This window comes from Myxine glutinosa, chromosome 11 (assembly GCF_964187855.1).
Source record: "Myxine glutinosa chromosome 11, kmMyxGlut1.1, whole genome shotgun sequence".
Classification (NCBI taxonomy): Eukaryota; Metazoa; Chordata; class Myxini; order Myxiniformes; family Myxinidae; genus Myxine; species Myxine glutinosa.
In genome coordinates, this window is record NC_136271.1 from 77,488,309 (window position 1) to 77,510,483 (window position 22,175).

At 42.2% G+C, this 22,175-nt stretch overlaps 1 long non-coding RNA gene across 1 annotated transcript; it reads right to left on the reverse strand.

The window, feature by feature from the left end:
* Nucleotides 1–4,577: 4,577 nt before the first annotated feature.
* On the reverse strand, nt 4,578–21,701 carry LOC137436242 (uncharacterized). Its single transcript, XR_010986214.2, has 3 exons — nt 21,682–21,701; nt 17,775–17,854; nt 4,578–4,755 (listed from the first exon to the last, which is right to left on the reverse strand). It is a non-coding gene; the product is annotated as an uncharacterized LOC137436242 (long non-coding RNA).
* Between the last annotated feature and the right edge of the window lie 474 nt (nt 21,702–22,175).

Sequence of the window (22,175 nt, forward strand, 5' to 3'; positions counted from 1 at the left end):
TGGGGAGGGATTGTGTTTTTGGTGAATTGTAGTGTATTTTATGTATTTTTGGGGATGGTTTGTGTTATTGGTGAATTGTAGTGTATTTTATGTAATTTTGGGGATTGGTTGTGTTACTGGTGAATTGTGGTGTAATTAATGTATTTTTGGGGATTGGTTGTGTTATTGGTGAATTGTAGTGTACTTTATGTATTTTGGGGGATGGTTTGTGTTGTTGGTGAATTGTAGTGTATTTTATGTATTTTTGGGGATGGGTTGTGTTATTGGTGAATTGTAGTGTACTTTATGTATTTTTGGGGATGGTTTGTGTTGTTGGTGAATTGTAGTGTACTTTATGTATTTTTGGGGATGGTTTGTGTTGTTGGTGAATTGTAGTGTATTTTATGTATTTTTGGGGATTTGGTTGTGTTATTGGTGAATTGTAGTGTATTTTATGTATTTTTGGGGATGGGTTGTGTTGTTGGTGAATTGTAGTGTATTTTATGTATTTTTGGGGATGGGTTGTGTTGTTGGTGAATTGTATTGTATTTTATGTAGTTTTGGGGATTGGTTGTGTTACTGGTGAATTGTAGTGTATTTTATATATTTTTAGGGATGGGTTGTGTTGTTGGTGAATTGTAGTGTATTTTATGTATTTTTGGGAATGCGTTGTGTTATTGGTGAATTGTAGTGTATTTTATGTATTTTGGGGAATGCGTTGTGTTATTGGTGAATTGTAGTGTATTTTATGTAGTTTTGGGGATTGTTTGTGTTGTTAGTGAATTGTAGTGTATTTTATGTATTTTTGGGGATGGTTTGTGGTATTGGTGAATTGTAGTGTATTTTATGTCGTTTTGGGGATTGGTTGTGTTGTTAGTGAATTGTAGTGTATTTTATGTAGTTTTGGGCATTGTTTGTGTTGTTAGTGAATTGTAGTGTATTTTATGTAGTTTTGGGGATTGTTTGGGTTGTTCGTGAATTGTATTGTATTTTATGTATTTTTGGGAATGCGTTGTGTTATTGGTGAATTGTAGTGTATTTTATGTATTTCTTGGGGATTGGTTGTGTTATTGGTGAATTGTTTTGTATTTTATGTAGTTTTGGGGATTGGTTGTGTTATTGGTGAATTGTAGTGTATTTTATGTAGTTTTGGGGATTGTTTGTGTTGTTAGTGAATTGTAGTGTATTTTATGTATTTTTGGGGATGGTTTGTGTTATTGGTGAATTGTAGTGTATTTTATGTAGTTTTGGGTATTGTTTGTGTTGTTAGTGAATTGCAGTGTATTTTATGTATTTTTGGGGATTGGTTGTGTTATTGGTGAATTGTTGTGTATTTTATGTAGTTTTGGGGATTGGTTTTGTTATTGGTGAATTGTAGTGTATTTTATGTAGTTTTGGGGATTGTTTGTGTTGTTAGTGAATTGTCGTGTATTTTATGTATTTTGGGGGATTGGTTGTGTTATTGGTGAATTGTCGTGTATTTTATGTATTTTTGGGGATGGTTTGTGTTATTGGTGAATTGTAGTGTATTTTATGTAGTTTTGGGTATTGTTTGTGTTGTTAGTGAATTGCAGTGTATTTTATGTATTTTTGGGGATTGGTTGTGTTATTGGTGAATTGTTGTGTATTTTATGTAGTTTTGGGGATTGGTTTTGTTATTGGTGAATTGTAGTGTATTTTATGTAGTTTTGGGGATTGTTTGTGTTGTTAGTGAATTGTCGTGTATTTTATGTATTTTGGGGGATTGGTTGTGTTATTGGTGAATTGTCGTGTATTTTATGTATTTTGGGGGATGGTTGTGTTATTGGTGAATTGTAGTGTATTTTATGTGTTTTTGGGGATGGGTTGTGTTATTGGTGAATTGTAGTGTATTTTATGTAGTTTTTGGGATTGGTTGTGTTACTGGTGAATTGTAGTGTATTTTATGTATTTTTAGGAATGGGTTGTGTTGGTGAATTGTAGTGTATTTTATGTATTTTTAGGAATGGGTTGTGTTGTTGGTGAATTGTAGTGTATTTTATGTATTTTTGGGGATTGGTTGTGTTATTGGTGAATTGTAGTGTATTTTATGTATTTTTGGAAATGCGTTGTGTTGTTAATGAATTGTGTATTTTATGTATTTTTGGGAATGGGTTGTTTTTTGTTATTATTGTGTTGTTGTCACAGGCAGTATTTTATGAAACCCACTGTATTTAATGAATATATTTTTGTTTATTTTTCACTTTTGTAACAAAATGGCTTAAAAATCTCTTTCTCATACTTTCTTTGGGCAAGGCCATCTTTCCACCTGCCTTCCGAACAGTGCAAATTCCTCATTGCTCCATTTCCTTTTGCATCATTTTTCTCCATCTTTTCTCATAAATATTGTTATTCTCTCTGCCCACCATTCCTCTTCCGAACTCACTATGGGCCCTGCCAAGCAACAGCTATTGGCTTTCACATACAAAAGTACGGTACTCGCAATTATAATACAATGAGTAGTCTTGCTTGTTGTTCCCTTCTGATTGCTTGACCTTCGGCATACTATGTGGTCAGGTTCAAATCTCACATAAGGTGTTGATCATTTGGCTGAGTATTGCTTCCCTAATGTTTATTTTGCATGCGAAGGTACATTTTTGCCTCGCAATTCTCTCAATATAAGATTCAATAACATATTATCTCCGTATAATTCACTTTGTAAAATTATGTTCACATATGCTATAAGCGCAAACTCTTCCATGAGCTCAAGAACTGTTTCATAAGATTTGTAGCATTGTTTGTAACAAAGGCTAACATTTGTTGAATTTCAACCTCTCAATGCAGTCATGTCTGGATATCCTCTTTATGGCAAGGGCTTTTAGCTTTGCCATGAAGGACTCTTTCCGACATCTTTATCAGTTTTACTTATTTCTTGCTTATAGTAAAACCGACTTGTACATGCATGTTTCATGTGTTATTTACTGCATTAACCAACACATATCTAATTTGGTTTCCAAAATCAGTCATAGACTAATCATCCTTTATTGGTGAAGTCTTGCCATGGCGCATCTGAACTTGCATCTACCTACAAGGCCTTAAATAACAGCTTGTTAGAGTACTTCTCACCCTTCTGGTCTAGCGCCCTTGCTCCGTGCTGTACTGAGCTTGATGCCTTTAAAATTATTGGAATCTCTTGCGATGAAGCGGTTTCTCTGGGCCTATCAATTTCACATCACAGAGAGGTCGCTATAGTCAATTTGTGTTCCACCACCTCCTTTCTGGTCTTGTATCTTCTTCCCTTTCTGTAGTCTGTCCCACTCTCCCCCCTCCCCCCTAGGGTGTTTGCAGGGTACACGTGGCTTGCGAGTAACCCTCTTCTGATGTAATTCCCAAGTTCCGGGCTCACTGCTCATCTCCGCTCATTATTTTCTCTTTTTCCCCACCTGTGGAACCAACTTCCTCAGTCTACAACTATCAGGTATGCCTCTTCATGATGGTTATATCTCCCAATGCATGTTGGGGTCCAAATCTTCCCTGTTCTTCCCTGCTGGCCGGATGTGTCAGGGCAGTGCGGTCTTGGTCAGAGTCCCCATGGACTTGGCCTTTCCCTCTTGTTTCTTTTTTCTCTCTCTCTCTTTCTCTCTCTATCTCTCTCTCTGACTTCGTAAAGGTGGGGTACATCATCCTGGATTTGATTTGTCAATCTCATTTTTCCCTCCAGGGCTTCAAAACAGCTGGTCAGCACCATATCAGGTCATCCCCCTTCCACAACCATCATTTTATACCACCCATGAACCCTTCCAAAAGTCCAACCCTTTCCTTGTTTCCAATTTTTATTTCCACTTCTGTGATTGAGAGTTTGTGGTTGTATCTATCTTCTTCACCCCCTGTGTCCTTCACTTGACCTCATTCCTCCCCACGTCATTATTTATACAAACCTCCCTCTATTTTGTCCCTCAAACCTACTGTTGATGTGTGTCCTTCTTCCCTCTTTTTCTGCTTTTCTTTTAGCTTTGTTACGTCCTGACACATTATTTGTTGTTGCTCGTCTTCGAGCCTCAACACTATATTCCCTTATTTTTTCCCTTAAAAAAACCGATTGTCTCAATTTAGTGTGTGTGTGTTCCTTTTATGTATCATTCCTGTATATTTCCGACATTATATCATTGGCTATGGATTTTCCATGGCTGGCTCCCCAAAAGAAGAAAAGCCATAAAGCATTGGAGCAGCTCGTTTCAAAATAGTTCTGAGTGAAGGCATCATTGGGCAAAGCCGAACATTCCTTTTATTGAACATGCCAAACAGAATCCCAAACGACAGTAGTTGTCCTTGCAGATCCCATTCTGCCTCATCAAAGGTTACAAGGCACAGAGGCCAAGTAGAAGATATTCCAGATCAGTAAAAAAGCTAAGAGCTATACTTTCTGGATTGGATGGAGAGATCAGGCAGTTTTTAGAGGAGCAAGTGTTGTGATGTTGAAGCTATTGAATGCTGGACACATTTTAAAGCACCGTATGCCATAGCTACCATCAAAATGTAAAGCAAAGCACCTTGGAAATGGACAAATTCGAGTCCAGCGAGGTATCAAACAATTTGGCATGAGTTTCCATGATCGATGCCAATTTGTAGGGAATGCTAAGGCCAGATTGAGAAAATGACCCAAAGTGGTTGTGGATCAGGATGGCTTGCACGGGATGGCCGAGGAAAGCATAATGCAGAGGAGTTTGGAATCTTGCCAGCACCCTGGATCTAAATTGCCTTCGCCGGTGAAAGGAATCAAGCAAGTAACCGAAGCATCCAGCCAGTTCGTTGTTAACTCTGCCAATGAATAAAACATGAACAAGGAAATCACATACGCATGTGGCGATGACAAAACAAAAATGGCACAATGATAATCACGATATTAAAGGTAAGTTCCTCATAGATCAAACAGAAAGGAGTGAAACAAAAGCACCGGGCAGAGTGTAGGAGCATTTGAGCGTTGCCTAAAAAGAGGTCGATGGCTTTCATCAGGGGCCAGATAAGTTTGCCACGTCGTGTCTCAGCAAGGATTGTCATCAAAGGAAATCTCCATTTGATGTGCCAAGAATTGCCAACAAAATGTTGGATCATCCTAAAATTGGTGTGTTACAATTCCCCCCAGCATATAGTATTTGTTAATACAGTATAAGGTGAATGTTTACAGGTTAATATCATATTTAATTTGCAGAATACATTCAGAGATTGCAGATTGCAGATTGCAGGCTTCATGGTTAGGGTTGTGGGCTTGGGATGCTAAGGTCCTGAGTTCGAATCCCGTTCTACTATTGAATTAATACCAGGTGGGGTTGACTCAGCCTGTCATCCTTCCGAGGTCAGCGAAATTAGTACCAGGGCACTGAGTGCTCTCTCAAGGAGGTTGGTGGCAGGATTTGCACTCTGGCCGCTGTAACAACATCTCATTCCGTAGCACACACAATGGTGTGTGTCGGGATGGTGCTGAGGAGTCGTCCAAGGACGGAGTGACGTGCTAATCCAGCGTACGCTCCCATATACACTACATGACCAAGGGTATGTGGACACCCGAACATCGAACATCTCATTCAAAAATCATGGGCATTAATATTGAGTTGGGTCCGCCCCACCCCCACCCCCCCCCCTCCCCCTTGCTGCTATAACAGCCTCAACTCTTCTGGGAAGGCTTTCCACTAGATGTTGGAACATTGCTGTGGGGATTTGCTTTCATTCAGCCACAAGAGCATTAGTGAGGTCGGACATTGATGTTGGGCGATTAGGCCTGGCTCGCAGTCGGCGTTCCAATTCATCCCAAAGGTGTTCGATGGGGTTGAGGTCAGGTCTTTATGCAGGCCAGTCAAGTTCTTCCACACCGATCTCGACAAACCATTTCTGTATGGACCTCACTTTGTGCACAGGGGCATTGTCATGCTGAAACAGGAAAGGGCCTTCCAAAAACTGATGCCACAAAGTTGGAAATACACAATCGTCTAGAATGTCATTGTATGCTGTGGCGTTAAGATTTTCCTTGGAAGTAAGGGGCCTAGCCCGAAACATGACAAAACAGCCCCAGACCATTATTCCTCCTCCACCAAAATTTACAGTTGGAACTATGCATTTGGGCAGGTAGCGTTCTCATGGCATGCGCCAAACCCAGATTTGTCCGTTGGACTGCCAGATGAAGCATTTCCTTCCACTTTCCACTGCTCCAGAGTTCAATGGCGGTGAGCTTAACACCACTCCAGCCAACTCCTGGAATTGTGCATGGTTTACTTAGGGTTGTGTGCAGCTGCTCGGCCATGGAAACCCATTTCATGAAGCTCCCACCGAACAGTTGTTGTGCTGATCTTGCTTCCAGAGGCAGTTTGGAACTCAGTAGTGAGTGTTGCAACTGAGGACAGACAATATTTATGCGCTTCAGCACTCGGCGGTCTCGTTCTGTGAGCTTGTGTGGGCTACCACTTCACGGCTGAGCTGTTGTTGCTCCTAGACCTTTCCACTTCACGATAACAGCATTTGCAATTGACCGGGGCAGCTCTAGCAGGGCAGAAATTTGATGAACTGACTTGTTGGAAAGGTGGCATCCTATGACGTTGAAAGTCACTGAGCTCTTCAGTACGGCCCATTCTACTGCCAATGTTTGTCTATAGAGCTGTGATGATTCTATAGTCTATCGAGCAGCATGGCTGTGATGATTATATATACCTGTCAGCAATGGGTGTGGCTGTTTGTCCGCATACTTTTGCCGAATCCGGATACTTTTGCCACATACCTTTGTCCGCATACTTTTGCCGATAGCTGAATCCACTAATTAGAAGACTAATTGTCCGCATACTTTTGGTCATGTAGTGTATGTACTCGTATTGTTCAGTACATTCTCGGCAAATGCACGTTCTAATAGTATGTACTTTATAGACGTACTCACATTCTTAATAGTATGTCCCTTATAGACGTGCTCACATTCTTAATAGTATGTCCTTTATAGACGTGCTCACATTCTTAATAGTATTTCCTTTGTAGACGTATGCAGATTCTAATACTAGCACGTATTTTAGAGGCGTGCTCACATTGTAATAGTATGTACTTGATGGACATACTCGCATTATAATTGTATATACTGTTGCGGATCTCAACGTCGGCCCTTTTTCCCCCTTAAGAAGGGGGGATTAATCCCCTTGTGTGCGACTGACCGACGTGAGTCCTGAAGTTGCCCAGCTCCCTCCGGAGAGGCAGGTGAGCAACCTCGTTCGCGACCGCGGACAAGATGTTAATTGCCGAGCGGATTAGCAGCCGCGGCACGAACCATTAGCAAGTACTAGACCCGATTCTTGAACGTTGGCCAAATCGTGCCAAAGGTATTCAATTGGGAAAAGACAAGGACGAACGGATGTGAGGAAACCAGAAGGTAAGGAAGAACAAATATAATTTATTACTAATATTTACACAATCAAAGGAACCAAGGAGAAGGAAAGATACGAAAATAATTTACAGAAGGATGGAAGGATCAGAAGACACAGTGCAATACTAACTTACCTATGCAGTCTTACTTAAACCCCAGGACAACATAAAAGACGGACGACAGTCAGACTTACACGGGGAATGATGATAGGATTGACAGGAACGAATGGCTGGAAGGGGAGGAAGGTTCACCTGGAGGTGGATGGTTGGACGGACGAGGAGGTGGGATCACAAGGCGGGAAGGATGCGGGTGGTTGGTGTGATCCCGGCTCGAGTTGAGCAGCCGCCGACTCTCCCCAATCGTCTCCGCACGGCGACGTTGTTTCGTGGCCGCAACTGCCGTCAACGCTGTCGACGCTCAAAGCTGCGGTGGTCAAAACTGCGGTTGGTTCACTCAACTCTCTCAGTGCTCACTCCTCCACTGAACTGAACTCTGCTGCTCCTCCTCCACTGAACTCAACTCCAACTTACAGCTCCTCCTCCACTGAACTCTCTCACAGCTCCTCCTCCACTGAACTCAACTCCAACTACTGGGGGGCGCCGCATGACGGGTTTTATAGCGCCACACCCTGGAACGTTCGCGAAACTGCCCGATCGTTCTCTCTCCGCCCTCTCAAGCCAAACCCCTCGTGCTTGGTTGGTTGATCGGGGCTGGTTCACTCCTCCTTCCTATGATGAGGTGGAGACACGCCTTTCTTCTCCGAGCTGGCCACGTGCGTAATGGCGGCAAATGCAGTTTGGTAATGCGGTTGGCAATGGAGGTTTTTGGCAATGAAAGGGAATCTATCTTATTTCAATTCGGTGCAATGCAGAGTCAATTAATGGGAGACACAGCCTTAAACTAATACACATAATAAGGAAATAACTATTTAGAAGGGTATATGGTGGCCTATGTGCATGTGATGGATTAACTAGGGGGACGACGTTTGACCTTTACACACAAAACAGAGATATTTACAAGGAATCATTACACTACTTAGAGGGTGATATTTACACAAAAAAACACAGGATTCTCAAATCCGCAACAATACTTTATAGATGTATTCACAGTCGAAAGTATTTGGTTGGAGAGAAACGTGTAATACTGCTGGCTACCACTGGGTGGCGTTTGGGCCCGCACAGAAAGTGCGGACAGATAGGCAGACAGACAGACAGACAAACAGACTTAAATTCAATATCCTCTCCTCTGGCAAGGGCAACAGGGTGGTAAGATCAGAAATCTTTCTTGCAACTAATTTCAAAGGGTGGATTGTGCCCACAAGGTTGAACCCTCAAAACTCAAAAGCAAACCTATGGAGAGAGCAATTATTTTAGGAGGGACAGCAATTTGATTCTTTTTTTATAAATTGCACAGCAGGTTGCCTCCATATTATTCTACCTATGCTGCAGGTGCAACAGTTAACTGCGCTTTGCCTCTAGTGGTGTATTACGAGCAAAGGTGAAAACGGCAAAGAATTCTTGGAAATTGTCACTTTGTCTCTGCGACAGAGTTGTACAATTTGAGGTGCCCTTGCTTAAAACTGCTCGTAACCTGGAAAGTTATTGGGCCGGTAAATGAATGCTGGCTTTTCCAGGCCCCGGGAGGCCTAAGGCATTCATCATGCAAAGAAGAATGAACCCGTGGCACGAAACTCTCCCTTCCCTCCTTTCGCCATCGCATTTCTCAGCCATTCCAACATTACATTTTCAACAAGAGGAGCGGTGGGTGTTTTAAACCAACATTATTAATCCTCAGATGAAAACGAGGCCAATACATGATGGAAAGCCAACATGAATATATCTCAAGGTCCTGGAAAATGTTGTGCTAACATACTATCTATACTATAATATTAAAGTGTTGGGTGTCACTATGATACCTGGGACCTGACTGAGCTCGTGCAGATACTTACATTATATTATTATTACACAAAAATTATAAATTATACAATTATTAAATATAATGATAATTATTACACAAAAACACTAATATATACTGTATATAAAAAAACTTTCATCATCTCAAATATTCTATCGAAGAGACCTTCGAGTTGAATAGGCACAGTAAATAGACAATCCTTGCTTTTCACATAACAAATTGACACATACCTGTACAAGTGTTCCATAAAATATTCAAGTTGGTCAGAACATTTCACACCATGTGATGAAGTCATATTGGTAACCAGCAGATCACTGGAGGTATGTCAACATTTTTTTTTACATGCATAACGTGGACATGAGCAGATAACAGTGGACTTGGATATGGGTTACAACAACATTACAAGACTAGAGAGTTCTTAGAACATGTTACCCTGTGCAGACTTGGGAAAAAGAACGTGCGAAAAGTCTTTTCAAATCTTGCTTATTGCGCTTCCAAGCACGATCTATTTTTCTTACGAGCCGCCATTTTGTCTGAATCTCGATATTCCCCAACGCTGAGGGAGCGAGCGGCAAATTTGATTGGTTGAGATGATGTAAAATGGCATAATATTTTGTCCAAATACTGCTAAATGGAAGGTTTTCGAAATTGCCAAAAAGGTGAGTTGTGTTCTGCAGTGTTCAAGTATATAATTCAATTTAAATAAAATAAAGATTTTAAAGGCTGTAGGAAAAATCTTTTTTTTCCAAGGTTTACCACCACTGATGCAGCGTCTTTTACACCAACTAATTTAACACGTTACATTAGTTATTTGTGCCTGTTGTTTGTGTGCTTTATTTATGACATCCCAAAAAACAATAAATTTATTGCTTGGAATGATTTAAAATTTTATTTGACTGCCAGACAGGCAGACAGACTAAAAAGAATTGCACCCGTGTCCGAAGGAAGCGGTTCAGTTTGGCATCTACTAAATAAGAGCTGTTGGTCTGTCTGTGTCTGTGTCGCCATTTTCTCAGAGATGGCTGAACGGATCTTCGTCAAACTTTCATAGCTTCATCAGTGAGGGCCTGGGAGTGTTTTAGGCCAAAAAAAAATAATTATTTTTAAAGTTCGTTTTTTTGGATTTAAAAAAATCGCTCTGTGGTGCTTCAGCCTTTTTGATGAATGACAGTCATATAAAAGTACACATTCGCATAAATAAATACAAAACAATCACCAGACATTTGAACACAAATAATATAACAATTCCAGAAGTGGTCGAAGTTTGTGGTAAGGCTTCTTCTTCTTCTTTGTGGTAACTTAACTCAGAAACGTGATCTACGGCACATTCACCAGCATATATTCAACAAAAAGGTAAAACGATGATTTGACATTTGTGATTAATTCTGTTTTGGATGTAATTGCTTTCCCATTATATTTGCCCTCATTTCAAATATGTTAATGTTTCTTTTTCGCTTGAGCAATGCCAGGTACTCCAGGTATAAACACTTATATACTTTACTCAGTGTAAAAATACAAATACGACTTTGTCTGGGGGTAACATAGGCTATGTAGCTGCAGCCCCATTCGGGGGTGTGGGGGACCGGAGATTGTCGTAAATTCTCTATGTAAATGTGTAACGTGTAGCGCCATCTGGTGAATGTGGCAGAGGGTATTACAATTTCCTTTTTTACCTGGGCAACACTGAGGTTAAAGCACCCTTTGCACGGGATAAAATGTCCTCCTTCCCTTCCCTCCCTCCCCCAAATCAGAGGGGCCTGTCAAAGACACCCCGAAAAGATGTATATGTAATATATATTTCCCCTTTAGGTCCCATTAGAATTACCTTTTGGAATTACACTTTAGAACCCTTTATAATTACCGTTTAGAATCCTTTAGAATTACCCTTTGGAATTACCCTTTAGAATTACACTTGGAAATACCTTTTAGAACCCTTTAGAATTAACCTTTGGAATTACACTTTAGAACCTATTAGAATTACCCATTGGAATTACACTTTAGAACCCATTATATTTCCTCTTTATAATTACCTTTTAGAACCCTTTAGAATTACGATTTGGAATTACCCATTAGAATTACAATTGGAATTGCATTTTAGAACTCTTAAGAATTAAACACGGTGGGTTAGAAAGTTCTTCTTCATTTTTTGACAGACAGACATAACCAAATATTGAAGTGGCTTTGCCAAATTCAGAGCCAAAGCACTGCTAAACTGCAGGTTCGTGTTCCGATGCATGTTGTACAGTGTTTAAAATATTTATTTCAATTGAAATCAAGTGGTTCCTCGATCATAGACAGAAGTCTGTAGAAAAATAGACATACAGACAGACAGCCATACAGACAAAGTGAAGCAATTGCTTAACCCCTCTTTTGGCTTCACGCACGGGGGTAATAATGGACTTAAAACCAACACAGTATATGGCCATGGCCTTGAGCACCCTGTTTGCCCGTGTTCCTGAGTACAAAGCTCATGATGCTGCATCCAAACTTTGACATACAGGCTTGCTCTAAGCACATTTAAAAAGCACAGATACCAACTGTCAACCATGCACTGGGCAAGCTGTAAGGTGCCCTATTAGACCATGGGATGGGATTGAAAAATATGTCACATTTTTTCATTTTTGTGGGGCCTCCTCTCAAACCACACGAAAGATGGTTACCAAGGGTATTTGAGGGTGCTGAATCCAAATATGAATGTTGCCAATCCTGACAATTTCACGTTTTTATGAGATAAGCATTTATAATGTATTATATTGTTTTTTCAGCTTAATTTCTTTATTGCGTTTATCAAACCATATAAAAATGCGGTTATTTGGGGATTAAAAGGAGATAAATCAAAAAATGAATGCTGCCACTCCCTACAATAGGCTTGGCCATATATTCATCAACTTTAAGACAACAATACCGCTTCTAAACATGTTTCCCTGTCCCTGCAAAAAAACTACAATGTTGGCGAATAACAAATTTCTGCAATGACAGAGAACTTTTGGCACCTTTGGCTGTGTTATTAACTTCATCAAAACAAGGGTTCACTGAAGTGCATACTCTTGTGCGTTGCAAAGGCAAATAGTCATAGTAACATCACTGTTCATTGACAACAAAAGGGACTTCATGATTTCACTAATATATACTTCATATCATTAAACATCTGCTCAGAGGCCAAGGCCCAAATGTAATTTCTGATTTGCGATAAATACGTACAAAGAAAGTTAGTGCAACCTGATTTCCCCCCAAAAAAAATAATCTCAGATACATATATGTCTATAATGTACATGTACATGACTGCATGTAAATGTGTTGGAATACATTACTCGTTGCTCAACTTTACTCACATGAATATTGGACTCATGGTCATCATACATGTCATTAAGAATGCCTACTCCAAATCAGTCAAGCAGATCTTCATCTACAACTTCATGTTCTTCTTCAGGCACTTGTTGGTTGCTACATTCTAGACATTTGCACAGAACTGTGCAGGTCATTTTATTTTTGACACACTCACACTGTCTTGTATGACATTTACCCTTTCTGCATTTACAATTTGTTGCTGCAATCAGATTGTCTGGAGCTGGTGACAAAGTGCCCCAGGTGATAACCAGCTTTCCCTTGTCCATGTCCCAACCATGCTGGGTTGGGTTTGGTACATTCATAAACTGCTGGAGTGCTCTCCTGTGAAGTGCTTGATAGTTTGCTCTGTTGATGTGCTGATCAAGTGAGTCTTGATTTGGTGGAAGTGAGCTCTCAAACCTACACTCCATCTGACATGTTGTTACTTTCTACATTGACATCATCCACTCCTTTCTTTCCCATGTACAGAGTGCAAACAAATTGTTCAAGTTCTTTATTCAACTGTGGGGATGTCAAAGATTGTCGTTCAAATCCCGTATACTGTAAGCCCTCGACCTTCACCTTTTAACAACAACAACAACAACAACGTCACGTGCTATATATTTCCGGATCCTCCCATTACCCATAATCATTACGATTTTCAAGATGGCTACTGGAGACGTGTGAGATAATTACGGTAGGCCTGTAATGATTTCAATTACAAAACTGCTTTAAGATAATGAGTTTTATTGAAATCAATCCTCCACGTCATCTACAAAGCATAATCACATATTAGCAGGCAATCATATAAAAGTCCCTATGTAAAGCAAGCCATATAATAATAATAATAATAATAATTCATTTATTTTGTATAGCGCTTTTCCAGAAGCCCAAAGGCGCTTTGACAGAGTGGCAAACTCTGTCAAAGTTTAAATATAAAGATGCGTCATTTAATCCTACCAGCTCGAATTCGTCACGAAAGACAGACAGCTCCCTCACACTCAGGCCAACCCTCTTATAGGCACATTGCTTATCTCACCACCAGAGAGGGAACTGCAACAGATCTTAACCTTTATTTCATTACATTCTCCCACCAATTGAAATTCCAGCAAAGCAAGCATGAACATAATCCATACTACGGCATATAAAACCCACAGATAAACATCGTTCATCAGCAAAAAACAAAAACAATCTACCACCCAAAACGAACCGGCTTCTGACTCTCTCATCCGGCTTGGGTACGATAGCCAACAGAACTGATCTCAGAATCGACCACATTTGGCACTGCCGGACTAGGGGAATCTACTTCAGGCACTGGCCCCAGCGGCTCCGCACAAATCGGGACGCCATCGGGCAACTGGGCCCTAGAAGAAGAAGAATCCGCTGCTGGCCCAAGAGGAGACAGCGCAGGTGTGTTAAGCGGTTCCTGTCCGGCCACATGCCCCTCACTCATACCAGGACATGGATCCTCACAACAAGGAGCTATATGCCAAACCGATACGGTGGCCGTGCTTCCATCCGCCATCCGAATATGGGCATATTCCAGATTCGCCTCCAGCACATGTACCCAATCCATTAGCAGTTCATATTTACTATTGCGGACCATCCGTCTCAAAAAAGCGGGTCCGCGGTCAGATAGCCAACCTGGCAAGGATTGTCTACTCGCACTACGCCTTTGATAATGAAACATTCGATCGTGGGTAGTTTCATTTGTAGCAGTACATAGGAGAGTACGCAGAGCATGTAAGGCTTCAGAAAACACTAAACCCCATTGATGAGAGCTCAAGCCCCGTGTTCTCAAAGCCATTTCCACGGCCTTCCAGACAATACCATTAAATCGTTCGACTTTCCCGTTCCCTTGCGGATGATACGGAGTGGTCCGGCTGGCGGCATTGCCTCACTCTAGAAGGAAGGTCTTCACCTCCTGATACATGAATGCAGCCCCCTTGTCAGAATTCATGAAAGCCGGATATCCGAACAGTAGAAACAACTGATGCAAGCAGCGGATGACAGTAGCGGATGACAGTAGCGGCTGACATGTCAGGGCATGGAAACGCAAATGGAAATCGCGATTACTCGTATACAACCGTGAGCATATAGTGATGCGCGCCCGACGAAAGTAGAGGTCCCTTAAAATCGATACCCAGTCTCTCCCAAGGACGGCCGGCTTGAATCAAAGTCCCCATCGGCGGCTTATAGAAACGAGGCTTCACTTCAGCGCAAACCAAACATGAACGGTACAGGCGTCTGATGTCACCGACTGAGAAAGGCAGGTTACGGCAACGAACAAAATGTGCGAGACGGGTCACCCCCAGATGACATAGAGATTAGTAGATAGCCCGCAGATCGTCAGACGTCATGCCCACACAGACATGTCTAGACAGGGCATCGGCTACCAGATTATCACGTCCTGGGTGATAGGTTATGTCAAAGCAATACTCTGCCAATTCTATCTACCATCTCGATATCTTTTCATTCTTAATGCGTTGTGCATGCCGATGGTCATACATAAATGCCTCAGACTGCTGATCGATCATGATTTGAAACTTTTTGCCAAAAAGAAAGTGACGCCATCGCCTGATCGACTCACTATGGCGTACGCCTCCTTTTTGATAGCAGAGTGTTTACGTTCACTGTTGCTCAAGGTGCGCAAGAAGAATGCCACCTGCTTCCCCCTCCCCTCTGACCCCCCCTCCGGGTGAGTGTCGCAGCGATGGCACAATCGGAGGCATCTGTTTCGACTAGGAAGGGTATTGTCTCGTCAATGGAGGTCACACAGGCACCTGCTATATTTTCCTTCAGCTGCTGGAATTTGGCTTGGCACTCATCATTAGAGGGAATGCCTTGCGATCTACAAGAGGATGAATCTTTTCCGAGTAGCCTTGGTCCCACCGAGAATAATGGGCAAATAGCCCTAAGGCACGACGCAGAGATGCACGACCACACGGAGACGCGCCATGTCAAGCAAAGGGCGCAGTCTCATGGCATCCGTTTTCATCTCGCCTCTGGTCACTGTGTATCCGAGAAGATCTATCGCCTTGGCCAAATATTTACATTTTTCCTCGTTGAAAGTCTAATGGTACTGTTGTGCTACCCACAGGAATCTGGGCAAGTTTGCATCATGGTCTTCTTGATTGTGGCCGCAAACTGTCACATTGTCAACGTACACAAAAAATGTCTTTCAATTGCTCTTTAGCAATAATGTCATCGATGGCGCACTGACAACAAGTTACACCATTGTTACGCCGAAAGGGATGCGGAAATTGATAGAGCCTTTGGCCAGATTCAAACCCAGTGTAGGACCTGTCAGATTCACGTATCGGTATCTGATTCACGTATCGGTATCGTCGCTGCTGCCTGTCAGATTCACGTATCGGTATCTGATGGTACACACTTCTTAAATCCAAGGTGCTGAATACGCGGTACTTAGCCACGTCCCATACCATATCATCCATTTTGGGCAATGGATATGTGTCAAGCTGTATGAATCTATTAATAGTCTGCGAATAATCCACGAAAATGCGCTTCCGATGATTAGCCGTGTGCACCACAAGCACCTGGGCCCTCCACGGAGAACTACTAGGTTCTATAATGCGCTCCCGCAGCAATCGTTTAGTCTCATAAACAATGAACTGCATGTCAGCACGAGTGTACCGTCTAGACTTTATGGTTTGCGGCTTACAGTCGGTAGTTAAGCTAGGAAATAGAGCAGGTGGCTCAATAGCCATCTCGGCCAGACCGCAAACAGAAAGAGTGTTCTCCCCGACTCCGAATTGCATTTCCAACCGCCCATGTCTATGCAAAAAAGCATGTCCCAACAGCACATCGGCGCATAAATTCGGCATTATCATGAGTTTTCCATTGGGATACACAACATCATTAACCACCAAGTTAACAATGCACATTCCCTTAGTGTGAATCCACAAGACTGCAGACGCCATGTAGATTCGCCGCTTAGCCGGGCCGACTGTCCATCCATGGCCCCGAACCAGCACTTGACAGACATAGCTCGCGCTGCTGCCTGTGTCTATTAGTGAGTGCATCAGCAGCTTTCCCCTCGACGAGCACCGGAAGCACCGTGCTGGAGATGCTACTAGACAGGCCCGGGTCCACGGAGCAGACATGTACTGTGCAGAGAGGTGAAGTGTTAGTTCCGCGAGGGTAGTACGTCGCGTCTTCATCGAGCACAAACCTTACGCAAAGTGTCCTTTTTACCGCAAGTATGACACAGTGCTTCCTTGGTGGGACAAAGAGCCCGTGCGTGCCGACGATTTCTGCAGAAGTAACACTTTGCATTCTCAGCAGGGGAGACAGCAGCAGTCGTACTCAGGCCTTCCTCTTCGGGTGCCGTCGAAGCGGCAATTGCTCCCGGAGTATTCCCGGCGCCCGCAAGGGGTCGCTCGGCATTAGGAGCCATCTCCGTGTCAGCCTCAGTGGTTGCTCCTGCTGTTATGTAAGGCCTTCCGTATGCCTCTGAGTGAGTCTGAGTGAGCTGCAGGACAGGAGCTTGATCGTAAGCATCTTGGAGCATCATAGCTGTTTTCTCAAGTAATCTTAGCCATATCGCGGGTGACGAGAGGCCAGTTACAAAGGCGTCTCACATCAAATCATCAGGTATCTCAGCGACCATTCGAGCCTCAGTCATGCAGTCTTTCCCGAGTCTTCTCAATTCCTGAAGATAACGTTCGAAAGGATCCAAAGGATCCTGTCGCCGAGTAGCGAGCATGTGTCTCGTGTACAAAGCACTACGAGGTTTTACGTAGATTTTCCTCAAAGCTTCCACAGCGGAATGGGCAATGTAGATGTGAGCTCATAAGTCTCACATGTGAAATGTAGTTGAACACTGTGTTGGAAACGTGACAGGTGAGCACAGAAAGTTTTTGCGCGCCGGTCATCTCCGGCACCGTAGCAATATAATTAGTCGGGGTGGGAAGCCAGTGTTCCCATTGGCTCGCAGCATCCGTTGCCTGAGGGACCCCGTAGAACTTCTCTAGTCTCAGTAGCTTTTCCATGAAATCCGAGCGAAGGAGATGATTTCAATAAAAAATGTAATTATTTCAATTACAAAACTCCTTTAAGATAATGAGTTTTATTGAAATCAATCTTCCATGTCATCTACAAAACATAATCACATGTTAGCAGACAATCATATAAAAGTCCCTATGTAAAGCAAGCCAAATAAAGATGCGTCATTTCAACCTACCAGCTAGAATTCGTCACGAAAGACAGAGCTCCATTGCACTCAGGCCAACCCTCTTATAGGCACATTGCTGATCTCACCACCTGAGAGGGAAGTGCAACGGATCTTAACCTTTATTTCATTACAAGGCCTATTAATTATTATGCATGTTGTATTATTTTGTGTGTTGTATTGTTATGCTTGTTGCATTATTATGCTTGTCCAATGCGACGGGCCAATATTTACATCTGTTGTAACAGATTGTTAAGTTCTTGCTGAGTAAAGCCTACTTGAATGGTTTCAATCGAGTCAAGCCTCAAATCAGTGGTTCATTCTATCGATGAATCTGTCCCATTTGTTGTCGAGATGGCTACCTACTTCAGACAATGCGATTGCCGCTACTCTTAATCAAGCCAGAAGACCCATGGCATTTTTCTTTAAGACACTGAATGTGAGTGAGCGCAAACATTATTCAGTGAAGAAAGAGGCCTATGCTGTTGTTGAATCATTGCACAAGTGCCGACACTATCTGACTGGGTGCCACTTCACCCTGCTCACCGATCAGAAGTTCGTGGCCTTTATCTTCGACCCCAAACAATCGGGCAAGATCAAGAATGATAAAATACAAAGATGGAGGATCGAGCTTGCCTGTTACAACTTTGACATACAGTTCCGACCCGGGAGTGAGAACATAATGGCAGACACATTATCCAGAGCATACTGCTCGGCAATCAGCTTGGACACATTGATCAAATTACACAATTCTCTCTGTCACCCGGGTGTCACAAGGATGGTACATTTCGTAAGAACTCAGAATCTTCCCTTCTGTGTTGAGGATGTGAAGAAGTTAATGGCCTTCTGTCCAGTGTGTGCCGAATACAAACCATGATTCCACCGACCGCCATAGTCACATTTGATAAAAGCTACACGGCCCTTTGAAAGACTCATTATAGATTTCAAGGGGCCCTTACCATCACCTACGGCTAACCACTACTTGCTTACTGTGATAATTAGTTCTCTCGTTGCCCATGCGCCTTTCCTTGTCCTGACATGACAACTTGCACCGTGATCAGATATCTTAGTCACCTCTTTGCTATAATTGGTATGCCAGCTTACATACATTCTGACAGGGGGAGTTCCTTTATGTCAACAGAAATGAAGCACTTTCCTACACTTTCGTGGTGTCTCGACCAGTCATACTATGCCATACAATCGCAAAGGGAACGGCCAGTGTGAATGTTACAATGGTGTGATTTGGAAGAATATTACTCCAGCTATAAAATCACAAGGCCTATCAAGCCCTAAGCGGGAGGACGTCTGTTAGACGCGTTACATTCTATACGTTCACTACTCTAGACTGCTACCAATGTTACTCCACACGAGCTTTTGTTCAATTATCAACATTGGTCTTCAAGTGGCTGTTCAAATCCGACATGGCTTTCCTCACCTGGACCTGTTCTCTTGAAACGTTATGTGCGACAATCAAAGTATGACCCACTCATTGAGGAGGTGGAACTGCTTGAGGCAAACCCTCAGTGCGCTCATGTGTGTTACTCTGGTGGTAAAGAGACAACTGTGGCTCGGTGTGACCTGGCACCATGTTCTGAGGTCCAAAACTCTGGTGGCATATAGATCCTCCTGTACATAAACCACCTGAACTAGTCACGGATGCAATCTGAAGCGTCTGAAGTCATCAATCTGAAGTCAAATGAAGATGCAGCCGGTTTCTCAGAGGTTGAAAGCACTCAAAAGAATGTCCCTCATGCACCTGTACTGTGCAGATCGGGGGGTGATAGAAAACCACCCGATCGCCTGGATTTGTAGGACTTACTGGTTTGTTCTTTTAAGTGGGGGAGAATGTCATAGTCGTTCAAATCCCGTGTACTGCAAGCCCTCGACCTTCCCCTTTTAACAACAACAGCGTCATGAGCTATATATATTTCCGGGTCCCCCATTACCCATAACCATTACGATTTTCAAGATGGCTACTGGAGACGTGTGTGATAATTATTGTAGGCCTATTAATTATTATGCGTGTTGTATTGTTATGCTTGTTGCATTATTATGCTTGTTAAATGCGACGGGCCAATCTTTACATCTGTTGTTTCAGGTTGTTCAGTTCTTGCTGAGTAAAGCCTACTTGAATGATTTCAATTGAGTCAAGACTCTTCTATACTCCCTATGGCAAATTATAGGGGACACATCAAATGACTGGCTTAAATTCTTTAATATGTTCTGACACTTCGCATCCCAGGTCAATACCAAGTTTGGTATTGACCTTAAATGTCTCATGTCAACACCAAGCTTCTCCGTGGCCTCGATTGCAATAACAGTTTCAGCAGTCCCCTTCAGCTTGCTCCACCGAACACAAAACTCCATGAATTTTATCCTCCTTTTCTCTTGGAAATGTGTTAGTTTTCCTGTCTCTTCTGGCAAAACATGCATACAACACAAGGGTTGCTTATTTGATTGCAAGTCATCTGAACTCGACGATGTTGAGCTCATCGCCAATATGGATGTTGAGCTCATCGCCAATATGGATGCAATGTTGACATACACACATGTATGTGCATACGAATGTAGCGCGAATAACATCGAATGAGTCTGATAGTGTAGGCTGTCACGTCGTCAACACCAAGAGACACAGAAACCAGCGTGATTACGGGTCACCACTATTGCTGGCGGTCGGTGCTCGTTTTCCAGTGGCGGATTACGGCGAATGGCAGTCTTTCCAGTGTTATTCCTAGTAGTAGTAATTTCGGACATATTTTTAAATATTCTGAAATCAGGAGCAGAAAAAGGGAGTGGCAACATATCAGATCAGTTTTACAATATTGCTTAAAATGTTTTCATGTGAAAAAATGGTGGTTTGGTTTGAGGCCCTACAACAATGAATAATTTTAGTGGTCATCCCATGGTCTATATCAAAGATGGACTCTGGCTAACTCGCATTGTGTAGTGCACAGTGCAAGCTTACAAGTAGTGACACAAGATGTAACAACCACACTGCATGCTGTTAAATAAACCATGTGCAAGAAGATCCCTGGATGAGGTCTCTTTCACCAAGTCAGCTTGAAAGGGTTAAGTCAATCATTGACTCATTCAAGGAGAAAGCCTTGCTCTGGTTGAAGTCTGTCTTCCACAACTCTATACACGTCGAGTTTTTGAAATACCAACTTCTGTCCTGGAAGTCATTGGTGTCCTTGTGTTTTATACTTCTCCCTCCACCCCCCCCCCCCCCCTTCCCATGCCTCCTCCCCCCAAGCCCTCTCCCTTCCACACATCTCCCTGCTCTCAAATGTTGTGTTTGTGTGCTTCACCTTCTCTCCCCATCTTGTTTTCCGCTCCCGCTTTTTATATATTTTGTTTGTCTGGTTGATTTGTTTGTGAAGTAAATGTTAGCTCTTTCACGAGCCTCGATTCAGTATACAAAAAAAAAAAAAAAAAAAAAAAAAAAAAAAATGCCATTAACATTGGAACAAAACTTTTCTAATGGTGTGCTGCTGAGCAAGCACTTTCATATTCTTCAAAGACTAGATGATGAATCTTCATGGAAGACTGCTCACATTACCCTAATCCAGAAAAAAGTATTTCAAACTGACAATTAAACTACAAGGCTATGCGCTTTGATTTCATCATGGAAGTAAGAGGAACAATATTTCAATAATTATCCTCATATCTAATCCTAACAACTATGACTTCCATCCAGATGGTCCACATGGGATGTGCTCTGTCTCAGCAAAGCACATATACAGTGCCTTCCATAAGTATTGGAACAGTGAAGTCATATCTGTAATTATCAGTACATACTCAAGAAATTTGGATTTGAGATTAAAAGATGAATACAGAAGGTCAGCTTTTATTTCTTGGTATTTCTATGGATACATGTTTTACCATTGTAGAACAAATAGCACTTTTTATGTTCACTGACCCCATTTTAGGTAAGCATACGCATTGAAGCACATGACTGACAGGTGTTTCTTGTAGCTCAGGTGTTTCTTGTTGCATTGATTGTTCACAAATAAAAGAGCTGTGAATGTCTTGTCTTGGTTTTAGCCCCTGGCTTGGGAGTCTGCCTTTAGAGTCGGTAGGCATAAACCAACATGAAGACTAGAGAACTGTCTATGAAAGAAAAACAAGCAATTTGGAAGCTGAAAGAACAAAATAATTCAATTAGAACCATAGCACAAAAAACTGGGCATGGCAAATACAACAATTTGGAATATCTAGAAAAATAAAGAAACCGCTAGTGTACTTATCAACAGACAACTGCCAGGTTGGCCAAGGAAAACAACTGCAGTTGATGACAGAATTAGGGCAACACTCTTCGACGTCACCACGTCGACCGATATGCCTCTACCCAAATTATTACATCATTATAATTGTTGTACCAAGTTTTATTTAATCCATTTAGCTGTTCTCAAG